Below are 12,529 nucleotides of genomic sequence, written 5' to 3' on the forward strand. Positions count from 1 at the left end.
TTATTATGCAATATTAGAATTGGAATAATATACATGATCAGTATGTGCTCTGAAAAAATGAAAGTTGAAACAGAGGGAATTTGGGGTTATAATATAGTGTGTATCTATATATGTGTATATATGATTGTGTATATAAGATTTCATCAGTGTGTAAATGTGTGCCTGGAGTATTTCTCATTTTCAAATAATAGTAGAAATCTTTTACACAATATTTTATGTGAGATGAATGTGCCTCGAACTTGTCTCTCAAATATTCAATGAAAACACAGATTCTGTTATATTTCCTTGCCTCGTGTTACACAGTTGCATTAAAGTTAATGATTCTGCACAGAGATTTTCTCTGAATTAGATAGTCTTTGTGAGATTATTTTGGTATCATATGTTACCTTATATATGAGATCAAAGTAGTTGCATTATAATATGGTATGTAGTTTTAGTTTGCATTAGACCTCTGACTTAGAAGAGTGTGAAAATCATTAGATCTGTTGGATTGACCTGTATTATGTTGAATGTCTTACATTGTTTCAAAGGAGTTGTTAGGATAATGGATGTTATTTTAATCTCACTGATATCATTTACATGCACTGTTGTAGGTTCATTATTACTTCATTAGTCTGCATCAGTTTATCAGTTTATCAGTTTCTTAGTAAATCGGCTACAAGGTAATTCTCCACCAGCTTACTTTCTCTCTGCTTAAACTGTTGCAACATCACCACTCCACTCGAGCTGGACTGTTACATTCAGTTATGCACGTAGTCAGGCCTCACTAACGTGCACATATATACAGACTTATGAAAGACACGCACGTTCCCTCACATACACACTTATTAACAAAGGGAGGTCGTCTCAGGACATCTCCTCTAGTTGGACTCACAGTTTCACAAAATGCACAACAGATCACACACTTGTTTTTCTCTAAAAGTACCATCTGATGTCTATATAAGGAGAACTTTTGGGATTGTGGGGACTTGATATCATTTCCAGTAAGGTCTGTGTGACGTCATCATGAATAATATAAAAAGATATGGAGAGCCGCCGCCCGGCGGAGATCTGTGGCTGTACGCTTGTCTTCCCATGCTTCTGTCTTAGAAGTGTGTAATGAAGATCACTATTCTGGCATCTACTGAGACCATGCAGTCGTTTGTCTTCTCCTCAAAACTCGAATCATGACATCTTCACACTTTTTATGCGTAATGTCAGGAGATTGTGGCCATGCTAAATGCTTTAGCTCCGTTCACTCTGCAAACCCGTCTTGGCTACATTGGTTGCTCGGCAGAGTGGCTGTAACTGAGCACAGAACATGATGCCTTTCCACAAGTCATGTCATTTACATTATCTCAGGGGGATGTTAAAAAACAAACAAACAAGCAAAGCACAGTATATTAAAAAAAAGAGCACTGGCTAAGAGCAGAAACTCTCCAGCCTATACACACCAGCACCCAATCACTTCAAGCCACACCCACTTCTGCAACAAATCAAACAATTGCAGAAAATGAACAGGTAGTCTTGTTAGTAATATGTACTTTTAGAACCCTTCAAAGAAGTTTTTTTTCAGTACCACTTGACAATCCACTCACAACAGGGTACTGACTAACAGGAGTTTCGTCCCTCTTTTTGCTGTTGTGCAAGCGCAGTGGGTATTTTTCTTTGTCTTCAGAAATCAGACAAAGAACCATAATCAGTCTTCGATCTAGCCATAAATCATTCAGTGCACTGATGCACGCCAGCAGTTTGAGGAATCATTTCCTCGCAGCCTAACAAGATTATACATAAACTTGCTGTAAGATGTTTTACTTGAAGGTCGACAAGGCTAAGAAAATAGTTTGCTCGGATGAAGAATTTCAAGTGTATTCTTTGTTTTTGTAGATTTCAGCTGCTAATTTTGCAGCTCTTTTGTTAACTTTTCACTTGCTTTTGCTTTGATTGCAGACACACATCAAGGAGCAGACCAGTCTGAATTTCACTGCACATCAATTCAAAGTGAATTGATGTTTGACAAATGTTTCAGCCCATGCATGTTTATTTTTGACACACATTGGATAGATATCTTGTTAAGAGATGTAATTAAAGGCTGCCATGCAAACACAAAGATGCTTGATGCTTGCATCACACTAAATTATGTTGTGCCTCCGCGATCCATGTATTCCTGGGTTATCAATAATTTTATATGTTGTTCGGTTTTAGACTCACACATTTTTTATGATTAAGAAAACAAAAAGAGGTGGATAAAATAATATATTTTTCATTTATTTTGATAAATGTAAATATTCAGCTGTGGCTCACTGAATGTAGTTGCCAGGCACTCGAATTCTGGCATATTGTCAATAAAAGAAAATGACATAAATGACTGGGCAATGATTGTAAGATTCTCACCTGCACACTCGGAAAAATAAAACAAAAAAATGAGAGGATATTGCTGGTCATGCAATATTGGCCAGAATCCCCTGTTGATCTCTGAATCACACTCAGTCACTTAGTTTTGAATAGGACAAAAAAAAAGAAAAGAAAAAATCAACAACAACAAAAAACCAACCTGTAAGACAGACACTTAAAATCTTGTGGCAGTTGTTCCCCTCGAGTTAAGAGTGAGTAATCATCCGGTCCATCATTTCTTTTTTGCACAGAACCACAACGTATGACTTGGAGTTGCTGACTCCCCTCATAACTGCTTCACACTCTGCCGAAAACCTCTGCAGTGTCTCCTGAACAGTATGATGTGATGAAGGTACGGGAGCCGCATCTTCAAAGAGCAGAAGCAATTCTGAAGTCTTCGAGCTAGACACTCTCATCTGCATTGCTGCATCTCGAGATCTTATCAACAGAAATCAGAGACAAGGACAACTCTAATGGAGCCAAACACCCACAGAAAACATGCTTAACTTCCTGCCAAGAATAGTAAGACACGGCTTTCATTCCAGCTATTTAATGACAGCACATTTTCATTCACAGGGTGTCAAATACTGCCATTTTGTCAGAACCGCTGTCATCTCAAAATATGCAAGAAGTGCCATCTAGCTTGACACCCCAGGTTATGGCAATGGTGAGACAGATCGCTCACTCTCAATTTTTTTTTATATGATGCTGATAATGGATCTATTTGTGCTCCATTAAAATGCACTGGGTAAGCACAATAACACAATGGGTATTTTTCATTGTGTAGGGTCAGTGTTTTGAAATAGCATATTTTAACTCAGTCTTTATTGCCCAAGTTATTATTATTATTAGTAATAATTAGAAAAACAAACTTAAAAGGCCACAAAATACTTCTTTTTTTTAATGTTTTAAATCAAGACCATTCTCTGGGCATTAGGAGACCATATGGGTATCTCTACCACTTTTCATAAATCCTCAAAACATGTGTTGACTGAAGTGCAATCCTTTGCAATGTCTAATTTATTTAGCAATAAATAAAATGAATGCGGACATTTTTGGCCTTAATGTAAAAACAAAATGTCCAGGAAGAAATAAAAACAGCTTTGACATTGAACGTCGCCATTCATTACTGAGTCTATTCAACTGGATTTGAAAGAATTTTCTTAATTTTATGTTGTGTTCAGCTTTCATTGTTTATTACTCTCCCCCTGACCGAGGGACCGGTGGTTCTAATCTTTCAACTGCTACATGAAAAATGATTGAAATCAGTCTGAAGTCAGCAGATTTATGTATGCAGCTGTAATAAGAAATGTATCTACATGCAGCTGTCATCAAGCCACCTTTATGCCTGAGTGTACCAATTAAACATAACAAGGTATGTAGCGATTCACCTGTTTGTATTATCGGCCTCAGCAGACTCAGCAGACTGCTGACTGGAAACGTGAACTCCAGCAAGCACACAGACAAGTTAATGTTTTCATCAATTCAGAAGATATTATATTGACTTAGATTAATTTCTCAGAAGACCCTAACCTTAGCTGGAAGTGCTTCTTGTCTATTCCTATCTTCAATTTGATTTTGAACCTACTTCTGTAAACAGAATTATGTCCCCACAACATGAGCAATACAAGTACACAAACACACAAAGAGCAGAATGTTGTAAACAGTTCGCTTCTAAAGAATTAATTCAAAGTGTAAACAGACGTTGGGGCATGATAGTGGGTCAGTATTACGCTGGCTAAAGAAGATGCAGCCGTTTAATCCTCATTCCCAAACACGCATCCACAATCCATTATAACCCCAAACAAAAGTGCAGGTGGATGCATTCACTCAGCTGTGAGTTAGGGTTAAATTTTGGCAAACCTTTGAGGAAAGATGGACCTTTTGGGGTATTTCTGTTTCTGCTTAGCAGCATTTACAGAATCATGCCGCTCTCCTCCAGCTTTTAAAATTCATCCATTCCTATAATTACTTTTAGTTTAAATTAGAAAAATCCAGGTTGCATTGAACTATCAAAAGTGCATTTATTTTCACTCAGTTTCAAAGAAGCCTTAGAGAAAGGTGTTTCCAATCTTAAAGCCTATTGAATACCCATTTATGCTATTGATTATGTGTCACCATGTGGCTTGAACCCAACTCTCACATCTCACCAAAGTATTTCCTCAAAAGGTTGTCAAAGAGTTGCCACAGCACTCAAGTTAAACCGGAATTTAAACAAATTTCATCAACGACACAGATGGCCTTTCGAATCAAACATTCCCCCTTGGCAAAAGTAAAAATGAAAAATGCACAAGCCTGTACATGACAATGTACGTGCAGGCCCCCAATTTTACTGACCATGCGCACTAAATGTGCCTGTCACAGTCATTGTGAATAAATGCTGTTATCATCTGTTGGCAACAAGGAAGTTGCCTGCAGCTAAGGCAGACACGGAGACAAAACAAAATATTATCCTCCCACAAAGAGCCTGAGGCAGGCAGAAAACACAACACCCGCGGTCATACAGAACGTGTAAATATACTTATTAATAGCTATGCATTGACACTCACGTATATGTACAGTAATGCTCATATTTCCACTGCCCTCCATACACATGTTTTATAACAGCATGGACAGAATGTGGCAAGATTGATGTAAAGCCCAATGATGCAGGTAATATATTATTCATGTTCATATGTTGGGGGGGATTTTCTTATTTCTGAATTCTGGTCTTTTGCCTCCGTGGATTATGCAACATGTACATTTAGACTCAACAGAAAAAAAGACCTAAAGATTATCCAAAATTCTCAGACTACCAAAGTGTGTTCACAGGAGATACTGCAGTAGATGGTTTTATTATTTGTAAAAAAAAAAAAATGTTTATAAAAATGTTTATAAAACTGCAGGGAAAGGATCAACAAAGATTTCACATTCCGGATGTTGAGTTTGTTCCACCCGTGGAGGGCCAGAAGAAACAAGAGTCTCAACTGAGATTAGAAGCAACAAAAGTTAAGAGTTAACGTTTACCATGGCATTATCAAAACCTAAGGTTGTTGGCCAGCACTGGAATCTTTACCTGGATTTCTACCACTACAAGAAGCTTAGTCTTGTCCAGACTGAGATTTATGATGCCAACATGATAGCAATTTTTGATAGCAATATGTGGTCTCTCATTTTCTACTGGAAAGGTCTAAAAAGGGGGATATTCCTCTGTAAAATAAAGCGGGAATTCATTTGGTGGTCTTTGAATTCTTTATCTGGAATTGCAAAGCTAAACATAAACTTCCCAGAAGCCAAATATTTCTGCATTAAATTAATAAGCCTTTTTTATTCTCTTATTAAGCTTCTTGAAAAAAGAGAGGATTTTAAATAGAGGGAGGATGTTGGTGTTGATGGACAGGTCCATAAAACACAGAGGTTAAACAGAAGTTGACTTCCTTAAACAGTCACAGTTCTTAAGATAATCAAAACTATGACAATGCAGTGACCTTAACAAACTCAAATGACGATATACACAAACTCACACAGTTATAAAATATTTTCTGCTATTATTATTAATACCTGCGCTCTCATTCTCTCATTCACCGATGCTTGTGTTCACAGAACTGAGAAAATTTATTGCATGTGGGGAAAAAAACGAGTGCACAGCTATTGTGGTGCTCAGAGTAAACATGAGGCTTCTATCTAAAGGAGAGCCCCTATTTTAGTGTGAATTACTGTTGCATCAAATAATGCACATTTATCGGAGTATTCATGACTTTGTCATTACTGTTAAGTCTTAACAGCATGCATTTAAAATGATCTAAGGCCTTTGTCAGCCGGATAATATCCTACTCCAATCATGTTTGTATCACTGAATGGATCGCTTGGCTCCATGTCATCAAATGCAGTGTGACAGTTAACATAATAGGCGTGCAATACTAGACTATATCATTTGCCAATTAATTAATCCAATAGAGCCTAGCTAGACCTATTAAATCCTATTCTAATTAATCAGATGCCACCAGGATACTCTGTCACTTACCCCAAATTTGAAGGATAATTACCCAAATGGAAGCCAGTAATGTCACTGCAGAGATTTTTTCCTAATGATATCTGCTTTTGAAAAGGGAAATGAGGCATGTTCCTGCATATTTTCAGTATAGAAGTGACAGATTTACTAGGGTACTGATAAATCATGGCTAAACCTTGTGAACGGTAACAAATCTGCATATAGAAACTCTGGTAGGTATCAGGATGACTTTTACAAGTACAGGAGTGGGAGGCATATTTTTTTCTGCCAATGCAAGGATGCAATTTGGTTTTTATATCAGTAACTCATATTGTGTAAAATTTGGCCATAAGGCCCAAGGCTTAAACTTCTTAAAGTGGTCTGGTTGTCCACAGGGAAGAGAGGAATCCCATAGAGTTAAAAGAAGACCAGGAACTGGGGTGAATATTAAGAGTGTTGTCATCTTCTCCTCTTGCACACAGTATGAGAGAAAGTTCTTCAAGTACGAACTTCCAGTGAAAGGATAAGAGAAGAACATAGCAATTTTGGGGCAGCATGAGAGAAAGTGAAAAGGGACAGAGGGCAATAACATACAAAAATGAATATTAGTTTATTACACTGGGCCAACTTTCCAGAAGGCTAATATCCAGCTTTTACTTAATTATACACAGATTCATGCTTGTGCTTGTGTGACTTTTCCTGGTGTTTCCTTCTTCACTCAATATTTGTGAGATCCTTTATTTTTGGACACAATATTAATGAATTCACTGTGTGGAGTTAATGTCAATATACATGTATGACAGCTATACCACGACCCACTGCTGTTGCAGTAATTCCCTCCATATAAATCTCCTTTATATTCGTTTTCTTTTGCATAATGGTCACTGAAATGGACAGTTCATCTTTAAATATAGTTCTGAGATTTTCTTTTTAGTTAATTTTTTTTCTGCCTGTGGTGTAGAGCTACAAAATATGGATAATGAACTTAATGGATATTTGCCAGTCAGTAGCACAGCTTTTTAAATCTCATTCAAGGTCTCTTCGTGTCTCGCTGTTTCATGTGTGTTCTCCTGCTAATTATTGGTAGTTTGAGTTTAATAATAAATCAGACTGACCTCCTCTTAAAAACTATGATGCTCAAGAGATCTTGTTGTTCTCATTTGCAAAGAGTACCTCTTTGCAGGTAGATTTTTAAGTGTGTTTCTGCTAATTGGCTCCCCTTTGAACAACCGCATCCACTAATGACTGTCTTGCAGGCACAGCTGGAGTAGCTGACACAGGCACTGGGTTCAATAGTGGTGCTCAGAGCAGCCAAAACAAATGGCAGAACAGTCGCTAGTAGGTGTTTAAATGTTCAGCATACTTGCAGGCAAAATTGTCGCCTTACAGATCCTTCAGATGCTGGATAATAACTAGTTTGTGTTGGCTACAATGATACGGTTTTATTTCATTTTGAATTTGTGAGCAGATTTTGCAGATGAATACTATTTTTTTTCTCTAACTTTTTATTTTGTACTTTTGAATACTGATTTTTAACACTGTTTATTTAGATAAATAAAGACAGACAGATGGACACACAGCCCATTGACCCTACAGCCTCCCCACAGACCTGTTTAAACACTGAATTCTAGACAGCAAAAACACAAAGCACTGCCCACATCTTTTAGATGTACTCTTTTATTTTTAATAGGAGTAACCACAATCTACTCTCAGTGGTACATAGACAGGATGCTGAGGCATGTGTTTGTTGAACAGGGAGAAGGAGAAAAGAAACAGAAAAACAGAATAGTGTTTTTTGGTTGTTGTTGTTTCTTTTAACACCCCTTAGTCGTGAGTAGCTTGCTTTCAATGCAATAAAACAAGAAAAAAACCCAACAAAAACACTTTTACATTTCTCAAACCACAGATAATCACTCTACTAGTCTATTCTGTGAGATAGCTAGTATATAATTTGGGGTATTATTTCTACAGGGTTTTTTTTCCTATGCATTCTTTGTGGGAAGAGATCCGAGTCAGACACAAATGTAAAAAAAAAAAAAAAGCAATACAGAGCAGCTATGGACATAGTCTCATGGGGTAGGTCTGGTCATGAAAAAAAAAGAGTTTCTTTCTTAGTGCAATGTAAACTTTAGGCCATATTTTAAAGCAGCAGGCCTGGAGCTTGTGTAAATCTGCCCCACTGCAGGGCGGCATTATAATCATAAAAAAGTCTTTAATCTATGTGCAAGACCACGAAGGCTGCATACCTGACCAAGACTGACTCCAGAGATATCCCAGGTTGGTAAAACTATCAAAAACCTCTGCTGTGACAGCTGTCACAGTTGTTGACTCCAGAATGTCACTGATAGACTTTCATTTCCTACCCATTCAAAGTTTCTGTCCACTGTTATTCCATATGCTAACTTATACATATATTTATTCTGTGGTTCATATCTCACTAAGGTTCATGTTGAAATATACAATGTTGCAGATAGTCAACAATTCACTCATTGAAATTCTGAGTCTGTGGTAGAGGTTGTGCTTATTCTCCCATAACATGATTAATCTATAATGTTACCTCAGGCTGTGTATTTGGAAGAGAGACTCTTGCTTATTCACCTCTAGTGCTGCAGATACTTATTGCTATTCCCTGCACATTTTTTTGACAATGGATTTTCAACTTGTCTCAAATTTAACCTTGCTCCAAATTGGTGCAGGAGCTAATATTCAGGAGCACAAAGGGATGGACAGAACCAGCTTGGCAGTGACAGACCCTTCAGTCAAGTCATACTGTTAGAGCATATTCTCTAGCAATTTTTCTGTTAATGTAGCAGTCCTACTATATTATAAATCAATATTTCTGTGGCTTTGGACCACTGGTACTGCTCTTTTTGCATTCCTCATTGGTAATACCAAGGACATTAACATACTCTGTGTATGCTGGCTGCTGCTATAACTGGTCTAATTATGTTGATGTACAGTAAATTTGATTGTGTGCGGCTGTCTCTGTCCAATTCTTTTTGCAAACTCTAGTTGTGTTAGGCTAGAGGCTAATGAAGTGATTAAACTCAGACTTATTTTACAGCACATGAAATAAGTTATCAAGTTCTGGCTCCATGTACAAGGCTAAGGGCAAACACAATAGCCACAGTTAGTAATTACCTATTACTGTGTTTGAATAGAACACTATTAAATGTTCTTGGACTTAAATGCAAATGTACAATACCACTAATAGTACTGCAAATCTATGAAGACAGAGAGCAATTACACAGAAGCAAAGTATTAGCAACCAGTTTGAACAGTTTGAACGGAACTGGCTGTGTATTTACATATATAATACCATTGCTGCATATGGACTACACCACAAGTCCCAAGGGGTCCCCAAGTCCCAATGGGAGAAACCATCAAAGGTGGTTGAGAACAACGGGGCTAGGGTCCTGCGGGACTTCAAGTTGCAGACAGACAAGCAGCTGCTGGCCAACCAACCAGACACAGTGATGCTTGACAAGGAGCAGAAGAGCGCACTTGTGATAGATGTGGCAATCCCAGTGGACAGCAAGATAAAAAAAAAAGGAGGAGCACCAGGGGCTGAAAGAACAACTGGAACAGATGTGGAAGGTGAAGTCTAATGTAGTCCCAGTGGTAATAGGAGCATTAGGAGCAGATTCCAGCAGAATCCAGGGACTACAACAGAGCGCTCTGTCCAAATGAGTGCAGAATGCAGGATGCAGGAAATGAGGCAGCAGAAAAGATCGATGTAACCACTGTGACATCACCTGCTGGTTAGTGAGTTCTGTCTTGAAGCCTTCAGCTGAGTGTTTTGAAGCTAGATAAGATGAGTGAGGAATTAAATCAAATGAGAAACGGAATGACACTGCAAGCCTTTGCCATAGCAACAAAGGAGCCTTGTCTGAAAATATACTCTTCTTTATTGTCCCCCGTGACTCTGATTACCTAATTTAATGTCATGGTCTCCGCCCCTCGTCAGCTGACAGCCGTCAGGTGTTCTGTTTTTGTTTACCTTTCTCTCTCACCTCTGCTCTCCCTTTCTCTCTCGCCCTCTTCCATTCTCTCTTTCTCCTGCCGGGGCGGAGCTCAGTATGGGCTCCTGCCCCTGGCCTACGCACCTGGAGGTGATCAGCACATCTGTCGCTGATCATGAAAGATTGGAACCCTTCTTAAGAGGGCGAGTCTGCTCTACTCGTCGCTGGATCGTTGAGTCATCAGCGTCAGTCGTCCTGTATTTTGTAAAGTCAGTTTATGAGCATGTCTGAACCAGGAGACTAATGGTTTTTTTCTGCCTGTGCATAGATTGCCTCTGGACTTGTTCTTCCCCTGTGCCTGGCGACTGAACGGGAGCAAGAGAGATAAAGGAGAGGAGATGTGCTAGGACTGAATGGAAACTTTCCCTTCCTGGACTCCTGCCTCTTTCACTCCTGGACCCTGGAACCCCGGCCCCTTTTTCCTTTGACACTATTATGTGTATATATGAATTCCACTGTAGGAAACACTGTAAATAAATGCACCTTTTGAAGACACTAGTGGTCTGCGCGTGAGTCCGATCTACGAAACGTGACAGAACGATCCAGCCACAACATGGACTCAGCAGATCAGAATACCATCGGTCAGGCACTGGCTGCCCAAGAAGCGGCGCTGACTCGCCACGAACAAATGTTACATCAGCTGCGAGGTGAGATCGCTGCACTAACTCAAGCTGTTTCCGGTTTGACTACGCCAGGGGGAGTACAGCCAGGGACCTCCCAGCCGGCTCGCCCTGCCCAGCAGGAGACACTCGCGGCGGCTACGGCCGGTCCCTCATCGGCAGCCACCCCATCCCCTGACGGTCCTCTGCCTTCGCCTGAGCCCTTTTCAGGGGAGACAGAGAAGTGCTCTGGCTTTCTGGCCCAGTGTTCATTGATTTTCCGCGAACAGCGGCGTTTTCATAACAATGACGGGGCAAAGATTGCGTTCTTGGTACAGATGCTTCGTGACCGGGCTTTGAAATGGGCCCAGGTCATGTTAAACTCCAACCCGGAGATCTCTTTTGAGAGGTTTGTGATTAACTTTAAGACTGTGTTTAATCAGGGCTCTGGAGTCGAGGCTGCGGCGCTCCGCCTCCTTAACTTTAAGCAAGGTAAGCGGAGTATGGCAGATTATTCAATCGACTTTTGGATTTTGGCAGAAGAAACCGGCTGGGGACCGGATGCGCTCAGGAGCACATTGTTAAATAACATCCGGGAAGATCTGAAAGATGAATTGATTATGCGGGACCTACCCACTGCTTTTGACGAATTGATGTCGTTATGTATTAAGGTGGATGAGCGGCTACGAGCTCGTAGGCAAGCACGGAACTCCAGTTCCCAGGAGGCCGCAGGGCCGCGATGGGCGGAGGCTTCGGCCGATTACCGGTCCTCCCGGACATCAGGGGGCGCCGACGGAGAGGTACAGCCCATGCAAATCGGCAGCTCTCACCTAACTGCTGCAGAACGTCAGCGACGCATCACGGCCGGTGAGTGTCTGTATTGTGGTAATAAGGGACACATGATTGCCTCCTGTCCGTCGCGAGCAAAAGGCCGCGCCCGCCAGTGATGGTTGGAGTACTGGTGGGCGGTTTGAATCAGGATAAATCTCCTCCACGTTTAGCCCTGCCGGCTAAGCTTCTGGTCCATTCCGAGTGTCATTCACTTTCTGTGCTTATTGATTCTGGAGCAGAACAAAATTTCATTGACTCTGAACTAGCTAAACGACTCTGTGTGACTGTGGAGTCACTACCCCACGCCTTACGCGTCACGGCTTTATCAGGGCAGCGCCTCCCCGACATCACACACATCACTGAACCGCTCACCCTCACACTGTCTGGCAATCATTCGGAGGAGATTAGTTTTTTTGTTTTTCACTCCACTCAGACGCCGTTAGTTCTCGGTCATCCCTGGCTCCAGCAACACAACCCCACGATTAATTGGCAGAAAGGAGGCATTACGGGCTGGGGAGAGGAGTGTCATATGACTTGCCTTAAGGCTGCCGTACCTCCTAACAAATCTGTCACCGGCCCAGAGCCATCGCGGTCTTCCGACTTAGCAGATGTGCCGTCTGCTTACCACGATCTCGCTGAGGTGTTTCGGAAGGACCGAGCCCAGTCGCTGCCACCCCATCGGCCCTATGACTGCGCCATAGACCTGCTGCCGGGAGCTCCCTTACCAACCAGCC

This window comes from Diplotaxodon limnothrissa, linkage group LG13 (assembly GCF_057381915.1).
Source record: "Diplotaxodon limnothrissa isolate DT_005_m linkage group LG13, D_limnothrissa_male_GT1.1, whole genome shotgun sequence".
Lineage (NCBI taxonomy): Eukaryota > Metazoa > Chordata > Actinopteri > Cichliformes > Cichlidae > Diplotaxodon > Diplotaxodon limnothrissa.